The sequence below is a fragment of the Lontra canadensis genome, unplaced genomic scaffold (genome assembly GCF_010015895.1).
Source record: "Lontra canadensis isolate GAN:19392208 unplaced genomic scaffold, GSC_riverotter_1.0 scaffold153, whole genome shotgun sequence".
Lineage (NCBI taxonomy): Eukaryota > Metazoa > Chordata > Mammalia > Carnivora > Mustelidae > Lontra > Lontra canadensis.
This window is the reverse complement of record NW_022631147.1, coordinates 659408-676983: the sequence shown is the minus strand read 5'-3', so window position 1 is coordinate 676983 and position 17576 is coordinate 659408. Positions and strand designations below refer to the sequence as shown.

Below are 17576 nucleotides of genomic sequence, written 5' to 3'. Positions count from 1 at the left end.
TCCACTGCTGAGCAGTACAACAGAGATCTCCCCAAGATTCATTTGGTTTTATATCACCAAAGGGACTTCCTCATTTCATTCCCCCATGACTAAAGCATCAGGGTAGGAGGGAACCCTGGGTACTTAAGCCTCTCAGAGCAAGAAAATCATAAATTACTTTCTAGAATTTTCTAGTACTTTTTCTTCTTAAGATTTTATTTATTTATTTGACAGAGAGAGATCACAAGTAGGCAGAGAGGCAGGCAGAGAGAGAGAGAAGTAGGCTCCCTGCTGAGCAGAGAGCCCGATGTGGGGCTCAATCCCAGGACCCTGAGATCATGACCTGAGCCGAAGGCAGAGGTTTAACCCACTGAGCCACCCAGGCGCCCCTTTCTAGTACTTTCAAGAGCATGTTATGCCTGGCACATAGTAGGTGCTCCCCAAATATTTATTGAATGAATGTATGCCATATGCCTTGGGGTAGCTAGATTTCTCTATGTATTTTTACCTTTCCTTTTAAAAGGTTAAAAAGAAAATAATAACAAAAGCAACTCAGGAGCTGCTCTCTTTCTTAGCTGTGGCTTTGAAAATCCTTCAGTGCCAGAAGCTCCCTAGCTCTGACGGAAATAAGTAGTTAAGAATTTTAGTGAACCTGCATTAATATGAAGAATATAACTTAGTTTTCTACACTAATCCCCTCCCCAACAAAACATCAAACAGTAGAACTACTGACTCTGAACCTGAGAATCATAAGCCTGGAAGTGAGCTAAGAACTACTAGAACTACTACTACTAATTCTCTAGACCTGCAAGCAAGTCAGACAACGAAGGAGTAAGAAGGTACAGCGGCTGGCAGAGATTCAACCAACAGAAGTGTTTACCTCAGGACCGGTTGTGTGTTAGCCTTTAAGCCCAACCAGCCAGTTACCCATCTGGGTGGGGTGCTCACATGAAGCAGACACCTGAGGCACAGAGATGGATGGGATGGTCTGCACAAGGCTTTACCAGTCCAAAGACTGACTGAGGTAATTACTTGAGGCTGGAGAAAGTGTAGAGTTTTATAAACAAAGAACCATATTTTCCAGCTAGGCAGAATTTTCATATGGTTGCCTTAGCTGATTGGTAGTATCTCACATTATCTCTTAGAATCTGTTAACTGACATAAATAGAGACGTTAAAACTAAGGGCCTGTCATTATCAAAATGGAGAAATATTTCCCTCCTTGCCAAAGGGATCCATCAGAACAGCAGCGGAGTTCTGGGAATCGCAGACACAGACAGGCTAGCTAGCCAGCCCAGCATATTTGGTTTGGCTCTCAGAAAAGAAAAGTGTCAAAAGGGAGAGGGTAAAAAAAAAAAAAAAAACCCAAACAACTAATAAGAAATCTAATGCTGAAAACTGTCAGGGCGGTAAGAACAAGGCTTTGTTGCAGCTGAGATTTTAATGCTAAACCAGCTCAAAGCCTGAGCCAGTTCCAGCTCATCGCTCTGGCCGAGCAGGAAGAGAGAAGGAAATTTCCTTCACCACAGTGGCATGTGCACACTCTATGTCCGGGACTGCTGTCTGCTGTTTCCAGCACCTGGATCTGATTCTGGGATGAGTGTGGCAGGGAGAGACTAGAAAGCCTCCCACAGGAAACTATGGATCTTGCTTGAGTATTTTATTTTTTTAATTGCCAACCTGATACATTGCCTGGGTGGTGTCTCCTGACTCCTTAGTGAGATGACAAAATGACCCTGAGTATGGTACAAGTTGCTGGCCCAGTAATTCAGAAGGGCCTTGGAAAGGGTGCCATTACTGTGCAAGGCTCTGGAGTCATGTGGGCGGTTCTGAGTGGTTCCCCTGGGTACGCGTGGCCATCTTATGGAGGACCATGAGTAGTTGTGAGGGGCAAGCATAATACAGGGATACAGTAAATCAGGTCTCGTGACATGGAGAAGGTTGGGGATGAGGTAGGGGTCTGGAGTTGTATGTAACTAATTTTGGATTGCTAAAGGGAAGAAAATATGTGATGTGATTTGAAAGTTCTTGGGGATGGTTGGGGTTGAAAGAAAAGAAAAATATTCCCGTAGCCTCCTAATGCTCAAAAAATTTTGCAGTCAGTGTTTACTTAGGTGAAGAAGGGTGAGAATGAGAGACTCCAGGGACATTTCCAGTCCAACCTGGCTCAGTGAACGCTTAGGCTCACCACACTCATGAGCACGGCTCCCCAGAAAGTGTAGGCGAAGCCACAGCAGTCCAGAGCTCCAGTGGCCTCACCCAGCTCCATTTCCGCATGGAAGGAATGACCAAGCCTGAAAAGGAAAGTCCACACCAAAGCAAGTACTTCTGGGAAGTTTCACCCAGCTTACTGAAGGTGAGAAGGCTCACCAGATCTTTCTGCTCTACGTCTCCTCCTGAGGAGGCAGTTGGAGAGGGAGGGGAGCTCAACCTTCAGAAGTAGCCAAGTGAGAAAGCCAGTTCTTCAAGAGAAGATGGAGAAGTCATGGGATTATCTCACCACACAGAACCTAGCAAGTCCCGCATGGGGGTCTTTCTAAGTATCCCCAGTGCCTACAGGACTGCTGCCTGCGGGTTGCACTACCCTAGATGGTACATAAGAGCTGAATGCTAAGGGTTCAGCAGTGTGTGCAGGGAGCAACAGGGATGCTGGCAAAGCTGCAGCCCTGACAGAGGTTACAGAAACTTCTTAGCAGATATATTAAGTGGTCTACCATGTACTTTTCTCCCTCAAAAAAAGTCACATTGCTGTGGGAGAAGACTGTTATTAGCAGGGCCTCCTCTGACCGGCTGAGAGGGTTTTCTTCCAAAGGGTGCAATAGTGGAAAAAAGTTTGAAATGTCCAGTCCCTATGGTGCCACTTAGCTTTAGCATCTTGAGCAAGTCAGTTAACCTCTTTGGCCGCAGCCTTCTCGTGAGCAAAAGAAAAAAAGAAGGGTGCGGGGAGATTTGAAGATCTCTAAATTCTCTCCAACTTTATCTATGAATAAATATAGCTCACTCCTGACAAAATACCATTAGAACAGTGATCCCCAACTGGAAGTCTGCAGGCTACTTCTAGTTAGAGGACTTTTTCAGATCTCATGAAGACTTTACATTGTCTTCTCTGTGTCTCATCACACAGGATGCTAGGAAAAAACCCAGTACCTTATGATGATTTCCTACCTTTCTGCTAGATGCTTCCTAACATCCATCTGTGGTAAATGTACTTTTAGGAATAATATCTAACTAGTTCGAATTTAGGCTAAATACGTGTAAAAGATTGGTGTGATTTCCCATATACTCTAGATGTATCAAATAGCCTAAAATAAGAGAATCTGAAGTACAATGATGTTTATCACCAGGCCTGGGTTACACTGAGAAGGAGATTAATCTAGTTTTTAATCTGGCAATTTGGGGCACCTGGGTGGCTCAGTGGGTTAAGCCTCTGCCTTTGGCTCAGGTCATGATCCCAGCGTCCTGGGATCGAGTCCCGCATCGGGCTCTCTGCTCAGCGGGGAGCCTGCTCCCCCCCGCCCCCCTGCCTGCCTCTCTGCCTACTTGCTATCTCTGTCTGTCAAATAAATAAATAAAATCTTAAAAAAAAAATCTGACAATTTGGTCCTTTCTTGAACTTTCCCCAATTACTCACTGTTCTTATTCTGTTGTTCAGGTACCCAGGCAGGCAAAGGTGATGATGTTAATATGCTATCCTTCCTAGAAATATCTGCATTTAAAAAAGCAGTACTTTGGAGGAATAACTGATTCAAAGGAATAAACTGAACAGTGAAATTTCAGGCACATAGGCAGGAGCTTTACCAAACATTCCAGCCTACTACTTCTAAGCCACTATCATATCATTCTCTCCTGTTAAGTTGACAATAGGATATTAGCACCTGACCTTTGGCTTAGGGATTACATCAAATGCGGAGAAAGGGGAACCCTCCTACACTGTTGCTGGGAATGCAGGCTGGTGCAGCCACTCTGGAAAACAGCATGGAGGTTCCTCAAAGAGTTGAAAATAGAGCTACCCTATGACCCAGCAATCGCATTACTGGGTATTTACCCTAAAGACACAAATGTAGTCATCTGAAGGGGCACATGCACCCAAATGTTTATGGCAGCAATGTCCACAATAGCCAAACTATGGAAAGAGCCTAGATGCCCATCAACAGATGAATGGATAAAGAAGATTTGGTATATCTATCTATCTATCTATCTATATACACACACACAATGGAATACTATGCAGCCATCAAAAGAAATGAAATCTTGCCATTTGCGACAACATGGATGGCACTAAAGGGTATTATGCTTAGTGAAATAAGTCAATCAGAGACAGACAATGATCATATGATCTCCCTGATATGAGGAATTTGAGAGGCAGAGTGGTGGATTTGCGGGGTAGGGAAGGAAAAAAATGAAACAAGTTGGGATCAGGAGGGAGACAAACCATGAGAGACTCTTAATCTCACAAAACAAACTGAGGGTTGCTGGACATTGGGGAGGGTATGTGTTATGGTGAGTGCTGTGAACTGTGTAAGCCTGATGATTCACAGACCTGTACCCCTGGGGCAAATAACATATGTTAATAAAAATAATTAAAAGAAAAGGGTAGGATTAGGGGCGCCTGGGTGGTTCAGTCAGTTAAGTGTCTGCCTTCAGCTCAGGTCATGATCCCGAAGTCCTGGGATGGAGCCCTGCATTGGACTCCTTGCTCAGTGAAGATTCTGCTTCTCCCTCTCCCTTTGCCCTCCCCTACCCCCTCATGCTCTTTCTAATAAATAAATAAAATCTTTAAAAAAAGAAAAGAGTAAGAGTAGGGTTGCCTGGCTGACTCAGTCAGTGGAGCATGTGATTCTTGATCTTGGGGTTGTACAGAGATTACCTAAAAATAAATTCTCAAAAAAAAAGGGTAAGGGTTTTTAGTCTGATAATGTTAAAACCTAATTCATCAATCAAAACCTAATCTTTTTTTTTTAAAGATTTATTTATTTATTTGAGAGAGACAGAGAGAGAGAGAGAGCGAGTGAGCACAAGCAGGGGGAGCAGCAGGCAGAGGGAGAGGGTGAAGCAAGCTCCCCGCAGAGCAAGCAGCCCCATGTGGGACTCCATCCCAGAACCCTGGGATCATGACCTGAGCCGAAGGCAGATGCTTAACTGACTTGAGCCACCCAGGCGCCCCTCAAAACCTAATCTTTAGGGCTCCTGATCATCACTGCAATTACAGCGAGATATATTAAGTGTTAAAATTAAAGGTTCCGCTTTCTCCAGAAGGGCGTATCCCAGCTAGTGAGATTTGCTTTTGTGTCTAGGTGGTCTCTCATATAAAAATTAGTAGACAAAGCAGTAAGATAGCATTTACACCATGTAGAAGAATACCTCCAGAAAGTTCCTGATCTCACTCATTCACAAACAAGTATCTGCTTCATGTTTTATGTGCCTTTATGTAGATTACACAGGTTTTTAAGAACGGTCCAGTTACTAAGTTCTTTTCATACAGTATTCTGGACTGAAGTCATCAGCATGCCCTGCAACCTCCCTGAGGGAATACTCTGTAATTAGTGGATGTGAGTAACTGACTGTGCAGTACCCCCCTACCTTTTAATAGGCAGGGCCCCATGATTTATTTGGAATGCCGTTTCCAGAGTCTGTTTGAAAGTCGGTTGTCTGAAACCCAGAAACAATTACCTAAGTGGTAGTTAGGTTCCCAAGTAGTCCCCACGAGACTACTGACCCATAATGCCTGTTATGGGCCAAATCATGCTCCCTCCCCTAACTCACATGTTGAAGCTCTAATCCCATAGCCTCAGAAGGTGCCTACAGGCAGAGACTTAAAGAGGTGTACTTAAAGAGGTGTATTTAAAGAGGTAACAGTTCAGATGAGTTTGTTAGGGGGCGTCTGGTTGCAACGACTGGTGTCCTTGTGAAGAAGGGGAGGAAATCTGGACCCAGAGACACCAGGGATGTGTGCACACTGAAGGAAAGAAAGGCCGTGTCAGGGTATAGCGAGGAGGCGGCCGTCTGCAAGCCAAGGACAGAGGCCTCAGGAGGAACTAACCCTGCCCACACCTTGATCTTGGACTGCTAGCTTCCAAAACTGTAAGAAATGAGTTACTGTTGTTCAAGCCACCCTGTCTGTGGTATTTCGTTATGGCAACTCTGCAAACAAATACAGTATTGTTGGTATATGGGGTCGTAGAACTTAACCACCATTCATAACATTTTACATGTTGGAAGATCCCTTCCGGGTTCTAACTCCAGACATCAGAAATACGTCTTTGCTTGCTGCAGTGGCAAGTGAGTGTGGCCCAGTCCCATCTCTGCTTGGCAGAAAACCTCATTCTATGGTGGCGGCTCCAGCAGCAGGACATTCTATAAGGGGTGCAGGAGGTTCTCTTAGAGGCCCAGGGAGTAACAGCAATAGCTAGAACGGCAGCCAGTGGCTGCTGAGGAGGGCTGGCTCATTCACGTAGCAGGGCCTCCTCAGACGAGTGACTAATACAGGAAGGGAGGTTGTGGCAGCATTTCCCCCTACTCTCCGGAAGTGGAGCGTTAAGTTATGGGACACAAGAAACCAAGTCAGGAATGACAGTACTGCCTGTATGGAGACTGAAGACTGCTTATATTTCAGGGTACCCTTTTGAGTTTACACCTAAGAGATCATGCCCCACTCGAGAGGGGTGCAGTCCCACACCTTTGTTTTTTCCTAAGTTTAAACAGGTTTCCCTGAGAGAATTATTGTTGCACCTAGCCCTGTTACCATAGGAGCCTTGTATCCTTTTGGGGTGTTGGGGCACAAACATGGCTGAGAGCCCCTGGCATACACCACAGGAGATACTACCCATAAAAAATTTAAGTTACTTCTATTTCTGGACTGTCCCACCAAACCACTGGTAAGGAATTAAATAGTTTGGAAGAAAGCTAAGGGCCATTTATTTCAAATGCTCTGACTAGACCAAAAAATTGTCATTTCCAAAGTTTCTAAGTTCCACTGGCTTTAAAGTTTGCACTGTCTAGGCTGGTCATGGGTTTTTTTGTTTTATTTTGTTTTGTTTTGTATCCACAGGATTAATTTTCTCCTTGCTTAGTTGGAGAAGCATTACTTCTGTAAGATGACACCGGAGACGACAGACCTGTGTTCAATATACCGGACTGTAGTAATTGTCAAGACTCATTAAAATCCCAAGATGGTAAATAATTGCTTCTACAGGAGCTCTAGGATATTAGGAGTATTAACCTCTTCTCCCATGGGAATACTTTAAACACAGAGGGAAAAAATGCAATTAGGGCAGCTAGAAAACATTAAGATCTCTATAAATACAGAGCTTTGTAATTAACAAAATATTCCATATTCATATTTTAGAACTTTGAAGAGTCCAGTGCAAGACCAAGCTAATAAAAACGAGACTAAAAAAACATTCTTGCCTTTTTCGCTGCAAAGCCAAGGACACATGAGGTGAACTCAGAGTAGGTGTTTTATGCTCACTTTTTAGTCCAGGCTTGTTGGGGGTAGGCCCCAGTAATGAGGACCGAGAGCTTTCCTAGTCAAGAAGAGGAGGGAAAGACCTGCAACAAAACAGAAAGGAGAAGTTCCCTTCTCTGAGACAAGTTAAGAAAGGAAATGGTTGGAGGGATCTTTTCTATCAAAAAAAGTTTTGGTCTAGCTGGGTCTCTTAATATTCTCTCTCTCTCCACAAGCAAGATTATTCTACATTCTGCACAGAGCTTGTAGTTTTGGGAGTTTGGGGAGCTGCAAATAAAACTTAGTACCTGTGTCCTTTCGGCTACGTAAGAGGTCCTTACCGCCTCTGTATTCAAATGTTCATTTCTTCTTCCTTTCCCCAACTCAGCTTTTGGGGGTTTTATCAGATGTAAGGCAACAGTTTTGTGTCCTGTGCTCCAGCTTAGCACCCTGCCAGCCCCCATCCTCTCTTGTGGTGTCTGCCGAGCTCTTCCCTATCTTCCTACCCCCTTTTTTTGAACAAGCTTTTCTCTGCCAGATTTCCAACATCCAACTGGCAAGATACTCTGCTCTTTGCAGAAAAAGGTTAATGGCAGCTGTCAGAGGGAGGAGAAAGTGCCAGACTGTGTGAGAGCAGAGGGAGAGAAGCAGTGAGGCTACTCCACAGGGTGTTTCTCATAAATTTGTTAAGACACACACACACACACACACACACACACACACACACCCATTCTCAAGCCCAGTTCGATACAGACACACATTTATCTTCACAGCTCTGCAGTTATTTTTGCTGGATGGCTGGCCTTGCCTCTCTCAGCCTCTCACACTCTGCTGCTCTTAGTTTTTTGGACAAGAGTTCAACATCGGAGCTGAGGAAACAAGTTCAAACATCCCAGAAAGAAGAAAACCAGATCAGAAACAGTCAGGCTGGGAACCAGAACAAAGTTTGTTGCCCCACAAAGAACCATTCTTTTTCTTTGTCCCTTTATTTTCCCTTCCTGCTGCCCCCATCTCCTGCCCCCCAATAGCTCATAAGTCCATTTGGCTCACTTGTGTGGGACAACAATCTGTGCAAATGCATTCAAGAGAGAAGAATGAAACGTCATGTTGTGACGGGTGATTGATGCCTTCCCTGAGTGAGGGAGATGACTTCTAGGTTCTGTGCCCAATACTGCCCCAGCATTAAACCCCCCCGATTCACCACCTCGAAAAGAGAGGGATATAAGCCAAAGAGTGATTGATCAAAATCAAGAAAACAAATGGAAGAAGGAATCCAAGGAGAGGACAAGGTCTGAGCCAAGTTTTAGAACAATACTTCCCTGGAAATTAAAAAATGGGACAGAGCGCTGGGAAAGGGAGCTGGAATCCAAAGCTCCATGACCCACAGAGCAGGCTGGCTGATACAAGTTCATTCCAGTGTGGTCGGGCCCCTGATGGGAGGCTGGCATTCATGGTGGAAAAAAAGAATTTGCACTCTAAGGAGCAATTCCATTTTTAGCTTTTTAGCAGATGCTGCTTATCAGTCAAACTGCTTTAATAAGTTAAAAAGAGACTGGTAGTGGGGTATGCTTTTCCTGTTTTCATTTTTTATTAACTTTTAAAAAAGAGTTATTTTTTAAAAGTAGGCTCCATGCCCAACATGGGGCTCAAACTCACGACCCCAAGGATCAAGAGTCACATGCTCTTCTGACTGGGCCAGCCAGACGCCCTCTGTTTTCCTCTTAATTTAACTATCATTGACATATTGTGAAATGCATGGATCTTTAAGTGTACAATTTGGTGAATTTTGATAAATCCATATGCTCACATAAACTGTCTCCACAACCAAACTATACAACATTTTCAACATCCCAGAAAGTCTCTCATACTCTCTTTTTTAGTCAATTCCTTTGGTAACCAGTGTTCTAATTTTTACCACCATAGATTGTTTACCCTGTTCATAAATTGTCATATAAGTGAAATCATACATTAATTACATTTTATTTTGTATCTGCCTTCCTTTGCTTGAGAGTGTTTCTGAGGTTCATTTGTAAAGTTGCTTGTATTGGTTCACTGTCGTTTATTGTTTAGTTTCCATTACATGACACAAAATAATTAAAAATATCTATTTTATCAATGAACACATGTACTGTCTCCAGTTTTGGGCTTTTACAAATAAAGTTGTTATGAACACTCCTGTATACATCTTTTTGTGGACACTTCTCTTGAGTTATAGGAGTATATCTAACTTAATAAGAAACTGCCTAACAGTTTCCCAAAGTCGTGTACTACTTTAAATTCTCACCAGCAATTTCTCAGAGTTCCAGTCGTTCCACATCCCCAACTAACAACCAGTATTACCAGTTTTGTTAATTTCAACCATTTTTTGTGGGACTGTAGTACAATCTCATTGTGGCTTTCATCTGTGTGAGCATTTTTTATGTGTCTAATTTGTGTATCTTCTTCTTGTAAAGTGTCTATTCAATCAAGTCTTCTCCCTGCTTAAAAATTTTATTATTTTATCTTTTTTTTATAGACTTTTAAAATATCTTCTCATGGAAGTCCTTTGCTTAACACGCACACTCACACACGGTGGATACTTTTCTCCCAGTATTTTGATGAACACAAGTTTAAAGTTTTGATAAAGTCCAATTTTTAAAAAATTTTTGTTATGTTTGGTGTTTTACATTTCTATGCCTGCTAAAGTGAGGGTACTTATAGCTATATATATGCATGTGGCTAATATCTGAAATTAAAACACATTTTTTAATTAAAGTCCTTAAAACAACTACCCATTGCTAATCCTTGTTTACAAAGGCACAGTTTTAGAACCCAAAACACTGGCTTTACCTAAAATTTCAGGGCTTTTAATTAAAGTTTTAAAAATGAAAACCCCTGCTTTTAAAAATATTCAATCATTCAATATATAGGCTATATATATTTACTGATAGCATGAGACGATCTGTGTCAAATGGGCATAATATTGACAAGTATGATGGGGTGAGGGAGGGGCACTAAATGTCTAGATTTAATGTTAATTTTTAAATCTCTCTGAAAGGAAATTCTACCACAGCCCTTTGAAATTTATTCCATGTTCACAGATCCTTCCCTGTTTAACTGAAATATTTCTTTACGTAATTTAACATATTCTCTCATTTTGCCCTCAGAAGAAATAGAAAAAAGGAGAAATACAGGCTTCCTCACCATTTAGACAAAAGCCTTCACCCTATAATTGAGTTCTATACCTTTATTTTTTCTATGTAAGCTGCCCTTTTGCAACAGTTGTTTATTTTTTTAAATATTTCTATCTTCCTCTTTTTAAGTCTTCTAATTATTTTATTTTTTTTTAAAGATTTTATTTATTTATTTGACAGAGATCACAAATAGGCAGAGAGGCAGGCAGAGAGAGAGAGAGTGAGGAGGAAGCAGGTTTCCTGCTGAGCAGAGAGCCTGATGTGGGGCTCGATCCCAGGACCCTGGGATCATGACCTGAGCCGAAGGCAGAAGCTTTAACCCACTGAGCCACCCAGACACCCCTAATTATTCCATTTTTTGCTTGAGCTACAATGTCACATTCAAATACAGTTCTAAAATTTTGGGAGGCTGTTTATGTTACAATAATAGACTATCAGGGTTGGTGGGGGTGAAAAACCAACCTTACAAATAATCTGACTCAAATCCTCTCCCAGTGCTGAATTCCTTGTATAATCCAACTGAGCAGCTTCTCCTCCAGTGAAGAACTGATTTCATATACAGCTGTCCTTTTTTTTTTTCTGACAGATCTAGTTAAGATTTTTTGTTGTTGTTTAACTAAAGACTGCCTTCTTATAATGTCTACCCCACACTGAATCAGTCAATATACAAAAAGTCCATTCTGTAACTGATTATATCATCTTGTTGCTGCCTATAGGTAATATTTTGGAGTTGTCTAGACACTTCTTAATATTTTCAATACTCTTAGGCATCTCCATTTTCACAAGATGATGAAAATCTGAACCCCATATTTACTGACCTAAATTTTAATTTTATTTAATACTTAGTTGATACTGACCTAAATTTAATTTTATTTAAAATTTTATTTAAAATTTTATTTAAATTATTTAAAACAATTTTTCATTTATTTGTCAGTGAAAGAGAGAGCACAAGCAGGGGGAGCAGCAGCCAGAGGGAGAAGCAGGCTCCCCACTGAGCAAGGAGCCCGATGAGGGACTCAATCCCAGGACCCTGGGATGATGACCTGAGCCAAAGGCAGATGCCCAGCTGACTGAGCCACCCAGGCGCCCCCCCCTAATTCTTTTTATTTTGAAAAAATTTCAAACTTACAGAAAAGTTGTAAGAATACAAGAATTGTCCAACCGTTCACACAGATTACTTAATTGCTAATATTTCACTATCTTTGCTTTATCATTCATTTATTATATCTACATGTAACTTTGTGTATGTTTCCTAATTGTTAAATTTAGATTACATATTGTTTGGCAGAAATTGGAGTTCTTCTCAGTGCATATTATCAGAAAACATGTAATGCTGATTTGTCTCACTAATGGTGATGTTAACTTTAGTCATTTGGTTTAAATGGTATTTATTAGGTTCTTCCAATGTAAATTAACTAAAAGAGTTTTATGCTAAGTGAAATACGTTATTATGAAGAGATACCTTCAGACTATGCAAATATAAACTTTTATCTACTGGTTTTCACATTTCTTGATGATTCTTGCCCAAAGCAGTTATTACTAAGATGGTTGCCAAATCGTGGTTCTCTAATTCCATCATTCCTTCCACCTTTATTAGCTCACATTCTCTCACAGGATAAAGCTTTCCTTTCCCTCCCCTTTGTTCATCCATTTATATCAGTATAGATTTATAGATTTCTATTTTATTCAATGGGTTATAATCTACTATCAATATTGATTTCGTTGTTCACATTCTCCAAAATTTTTGCCATTGAGAGCCCCATGTCCTTTTGACATATTCTACCACTCTTGGAGCACTTCCTTACTTTCTGGTATAGTGAGATGTTCTAGATTTATGTTGTGCTATGCCACACACGGCGTTAGACTCACCATGTCTCCAAGGAGTCCTGAATATCTCAGTATTTGGGCAGCAATATTTAGGATCTCCTTAAAGTCATTTCTATTTAAATGAACTCTGGTGTTATTATATTGTTGAGATGTTTAAAAAAAAAAAGCCTATGAAACTCACTGTTGTGTATACCGGAAGGAGGTTGAAGATGCAGCTTATAATTTGATCCTAGATGAGGACCCATGGGGAATCCTAGTTTGTTTTAATCTTGTGAGACACTACAGACTAATATAACCAATCAAACTCCTCTCCTGACAGTGCCTGAGAGCTCACTTCCAGATTTGCCTTATTTTTCTCTAACCTCATTTCCCCTTGATTATTAGAATCATGAAGATGGGAAGGCAGAGTTGAGGACAGTTCTTCAGGAGATTCTGATATCCTCTATTCCTTCAGAGAAGAATTGCTTCGAGACTACTCACTCAATTTGGAGTATTGTAAGATTTAGAACTGATTTCTGATTATTCATTCCATCCTTTTGGAACATGGTTCCCTTTAACCTCAAAGCTGAATGAATATAATATTGTGAATATAACTTCTTAATTTTATGATAAGAAGTAAAAATAAAGTGAGCTAGAAAAAATTATCTCAAAGATAAAATAATGGTTCTTTCATGTACACAAGATATTTAAAAACAAGCTTTCTCTGGCCACAAACGATCTCAAATGTGACCTGTTCCAAGTTTACGTGGTTGACTGACCTTGACAAAATCGCAGCTGGAGATGAAGTAGCTTTAAATTCATTATTTGAACAATGTATGCCTGGTACAGTGTAGAGACAGAAGCCCAAAGGAATGACTCAAATATGAAGTCCTCAAAATAGAAAGTATGTATGCATGTATCCATTCACCTGCAAGCCAAAATACTGAAAAGTGGGTACAATTAACTACAGGCATTCCCAAACGAATCTATTTAATCTTGGTGACTATATTGACTCTGGCCAGTGTGTGTAAATCACAATACATACAATATCTTCAAATCAGGGTACTTTGACCCATGAACAATATTATGCTCCATTCTGGTCACCACATTCACTTTCTATGAGCCACTGTGCTGGTGACAAGTTGAGAAGTTGTTCATTGTTGCAGGGAAATCACGTTATACAACACAGAAGTGTATGAATAGGAGAGCCATTGGAGACTTGTAAATGTTTCCTCACCTCATTGTAAAGTCTGATACAATCACTTGCAGCTATGAGAAAGCTTACATATAGGGGTGTGGTCTTTCTAATATCTGCACCTGCAAATATCTGGAGTGTCCCACTTTGTTGTATCTTTCTGAAACCAAGGAGATGATATGTAGCGTATGTTCGATATAATCTTTTTAAAGACATACATAACACTTGCATTAAACTCATCATTATCCATCCCAAATACATCAAGACCCAAATTCTTGAGCTCAATGGAAATAAGTCTGAAAATTTAAAGCCTCTAATTGCCTGTATACACTGACAAGTTTTAGGTGAAAATTCACCAATCTCCATGGTTCTGTAATACTTGCCCCAAGAACCAATAACCCAACTCCTTGAGTAGATTAAATTGTCATATGTTAGAGTCAATGCTGGACTCAGGGAGACACTAACAAGATTTCCTGTCCAAGAGCTGGCAAGAGGGTCTGGCAAAGAAATGAAGGCACCTTATGGAGGAGAAGTGGGTAGAAACGTAGTGTGGGGAACACAGATCTGGAATTGCCATTATGAGCTGTGATTCTGGAAGATAACAGACAGTGGTCAAATATGGGACTAAAATAAACAGAGAAGATGTTCAAATCTAAAATTGAACTTAACAAAACTTCTTAGTACTAGCCACTTTGTACCATAATAGCATTCTACTTTGACACTACCTCAATCTATTTTTTCAAAGAAAGCTTCTTTAGGGCTCCAGAATTATATGTAAAATGGTGTAAGATTTATAGCCTAAGTAGTTTGGTATCATTCATTCCAAATTTGTATCACACTAAACAATATTACATGTTGTTTATGGAAACAAGTAAGTGTTTTTTATTAAAAAGGTAAAAATGTAGACTGAAAAAATGCACACCAGATTTGGATAGTGATTGCCACTATAGATGAAAAAGGAAAAATGCAACTGAGAAGGGGCATAAAGACTTTATATTTAGTATTAAAAAACCCCTGAAGTAGATATAACAAAGTAATATTTGCTAATTCTGAGTATAAAGCTGATGTTATATTAATCTCTATACTTACTCTGAATGCTTAAGAAATTTCATTAAAAATAATTTGGTACAACCACACACAGAGAAGAACATATGGACCAAAACTGCAACCAAATACATATAACATAAAAAATGGCAACTATAGGTTTTCTCAATCTTCTGCAAAAAAATTTTGTGATTCCTAAAATATGTATACTTAAGATTGCTCTCGTAGATAACAACATGGACACAGTATGATAGGAAGCCTGAAATTAAGAAAGCCCAGATATGATTAGAGATGTAGGGTCAGAATTTTTCATGTTCAAGATTTTAGAACAAGAGAAAATTCCGAGGTTGATAGGGGCTCATCAGGCAGAGTCTTAGTAAAATAGTAACTGAAAATAATGAGGAACTAAAATCTACCACTTATCATCTCCCATGAGGCTGACACCAGTAGCACTGATGTATATACGCTTGCCTGTTATCCATGTACCTATCTATCAAGTTCAGTCTAATCAAAACTTAACTAAAGACAGCTCCAGAGAGTATAAAATTTGGGGGCAGACTGACAAAATTCAGAAAAAGTCACTGTGTGAACTTTTCAAGGCAGAGCCTAGAAAGAATTCATCACATTCTGCCATCTAGCTATCCTATAATTACCATTAAGCTACCAACCTATTAAGTCTGACAGGTTGAAAAAAAAAACCTTAATAGTGCTATGGGCCTACACAATCTTCTACCTTTCAAAAAAGGACTTATTAGGGGGAGGAGTCAAGATGGCGGAGAAGTAGCAGACTGAGACTACTTCAGCTAGCGGGAGATCAGCTAGATAGCTTATCTAAAGATTGCAAACACCAACGGGAGATCAAAGAGAAGAAGAACCGCAATTCTAGAAACAGAAAATCAACCACTTTCTGAAAGGTAGGACTAGCGGAGAAGTGAATCCAAAGCGAAGGGAAGATAGACCGCGGGGGGAGGGGCCGGCTCCCGGCAAGCGGCGGAGCAACGGAGCACAAAATCAGGACTTTTAAAAGTCTGTTCTGCTGAGGGACATCGCTCCAGAGGCTTAACCGGGGTGAAGCCCACGCGGGGTCAGTGTGGCCTCAGGTCCCGCAGGATCACAGAAGGATCGGGGATGTCTGAGAGTCGCAGAGCTTGCAGGTATTAGAACGGGGAAGCCGGCTATAGAGACAGAGCCGAGGAGTGACTCTCAGCTCGGGGTTACCTTGAACCGGTCGCAGGCTTGGTGAGCTCGGAGCGCGGCCGGAGGCCAGGGTGACGGGAGTAATTGGGCGCTGTTCTCTGAGGGCGCACTGAGGAGTGGGGCCCCGGGCTCTCGGCTCCTCCGGGCCGGAGACTGGGAGGCCGCCATCTTCATTCCCGTCCTCCGGAACTCTACGGAAAGCGCTCAGGGAACAAAAGCTCCCGAAAGCGAACCCGAGTGGATTACTCAGCCTGGCCCCTGGTAAGGGCGGTGGCATCTCCGCCTGGGGCAAAGACACTTGAGAATCACTACAACAGGCCCCTCCCCCAGAAGATCAACAAGAAACCCAGACAGGACCAAGTTCATCTACCAAGGAGTGCAGTTTCAATACCAAGGAGAGCCGCGGAATTCCAGAGGAGGAGAAAGCAAAGCACGGAACCCATGGCTTTCTCCCCATGATTCTTTAGCCTTGCAGTTAATTTAATTTTTTTTCTTTTTCAATTTTTTTCTCTTCTTCTGCTAAATTTTTTTAACTTTTACCCTTTTCTTTTTTAACATTTTTTAACTAGTTTATCTAATATAAATATATTTTTTTCCTTTTGATATTTTTTCATTATTGGTTTTCTTTTTTTATTTGTTTCTTTATTCTTTCTTTCTTTTTTTTTTTTTCTTTCTGAACCTCTTTTTATCCCTTTTCTCCCCCCTCACGATTTGGGATCTCTTCTGATTTGGCTAAAGCATATTTTCCAGGGGTTGTTGCCACCCTTTTAGTATTTTACTTGTTCCTTCGTATACTCTTATCTGGACAAAATGACAAGGCGGAAAAATTCACCACAAAAAAAAGAACAAGAGGCAGTACCAAAGACTAGGGACCTAATCAATACAGACATTGGTAATATGTCAGATCTAGAGTTCAGAATGACGATTCTCAAGGTTCTAGCCGGGCTTGAAAAAGGCATGGAAGATATTAGAGAAACCCTCTCGGGAGATATAAAAGCCCTTTCTGGAGAAATAAAAGAACTAAAATCTAATCAAGTTGAAATCAAAAAAGCTATTAATGAGGTGCAATCAAAAATGGAGGCTCTCACTGCTAGGACAAATGAGGCAGAAGAAAGAATTAGCGATATAGAAGACCAAATGACAGAGAATAAAGAAGCTGAACAAAAGAGGGACAAACAGCTACTGGACCACGAGGGCAGAATTCGAGAGGTAAGTGACACCATAAGACGAAACAACATTAGAATAATTGGGATTCCAGAAGAAGAAGAAAGAGAGAGGGGAGCAGAAGGTATATTGGAGAGAGTTATTGGAGAGAATTTCCCCAATATGGCAAAGGGAACAAGCATCAAAATCCAGGAGGTTCAGAGAACCCCCCTCAAAATCAATAAGAATAGGTCCACACCCCGTCACCTAATAGTAAAATTTACAAGTCTTAGTGACAAAGAGAAAATCCTGAAAGCAGCCCGGAAGAAGAAGTCTGTAACATACAATGGTAAAAATATTAGATTGGCAGCAGACTTATCCACAGAGACCTGGCAGGCCAGAAAGAGCTGGCATGATATATTCAGAGTACTAAACGAGAAAAACATGCAGCCAAGAATACTATATCCAGCTAGGCTATCATTGAAAATAGAAGGAGAGATTAAAAGCTTCCAGGACAAACAAAAACTGAAAGAATTTGCAAACACCAAGCCAGCTCTACAGGAAATATTGAAAGGGGTCCTCTAAGCAAAGAGAGA

The 17576-nt window shown here is 41.0% G+C and overlaps 1 protein-coding gene and 1 long non-coding RNA gene across 6 annotated transcripts in view; both read right to left on the bottom strand.

The window, feature by feature from the left end:
• ERC1 (ELKS/RAB6-interacting/CAST family member 1) overlaps positions 1-17576 on the bottom strand; it is a 563354-nt gene that overhangs the window by 16537 nt on the left and 529241 nt on the right. The gene's annotated exons all lie outside the window — the stretch shown is intronic.
• LOC116859286 lies at positions 5127-15252 on the bottom strand. Its single transcript, XR_004381124.1, has 3 exons — positions 15156-15252; positions 14266-14272; positions 5127-5141 (listed from the first exon to the last, which is right to left on the bottom strand). It is a non-coding gene; the product is annotated as an uncharacterized LOC116859286 (long non-coding RNA).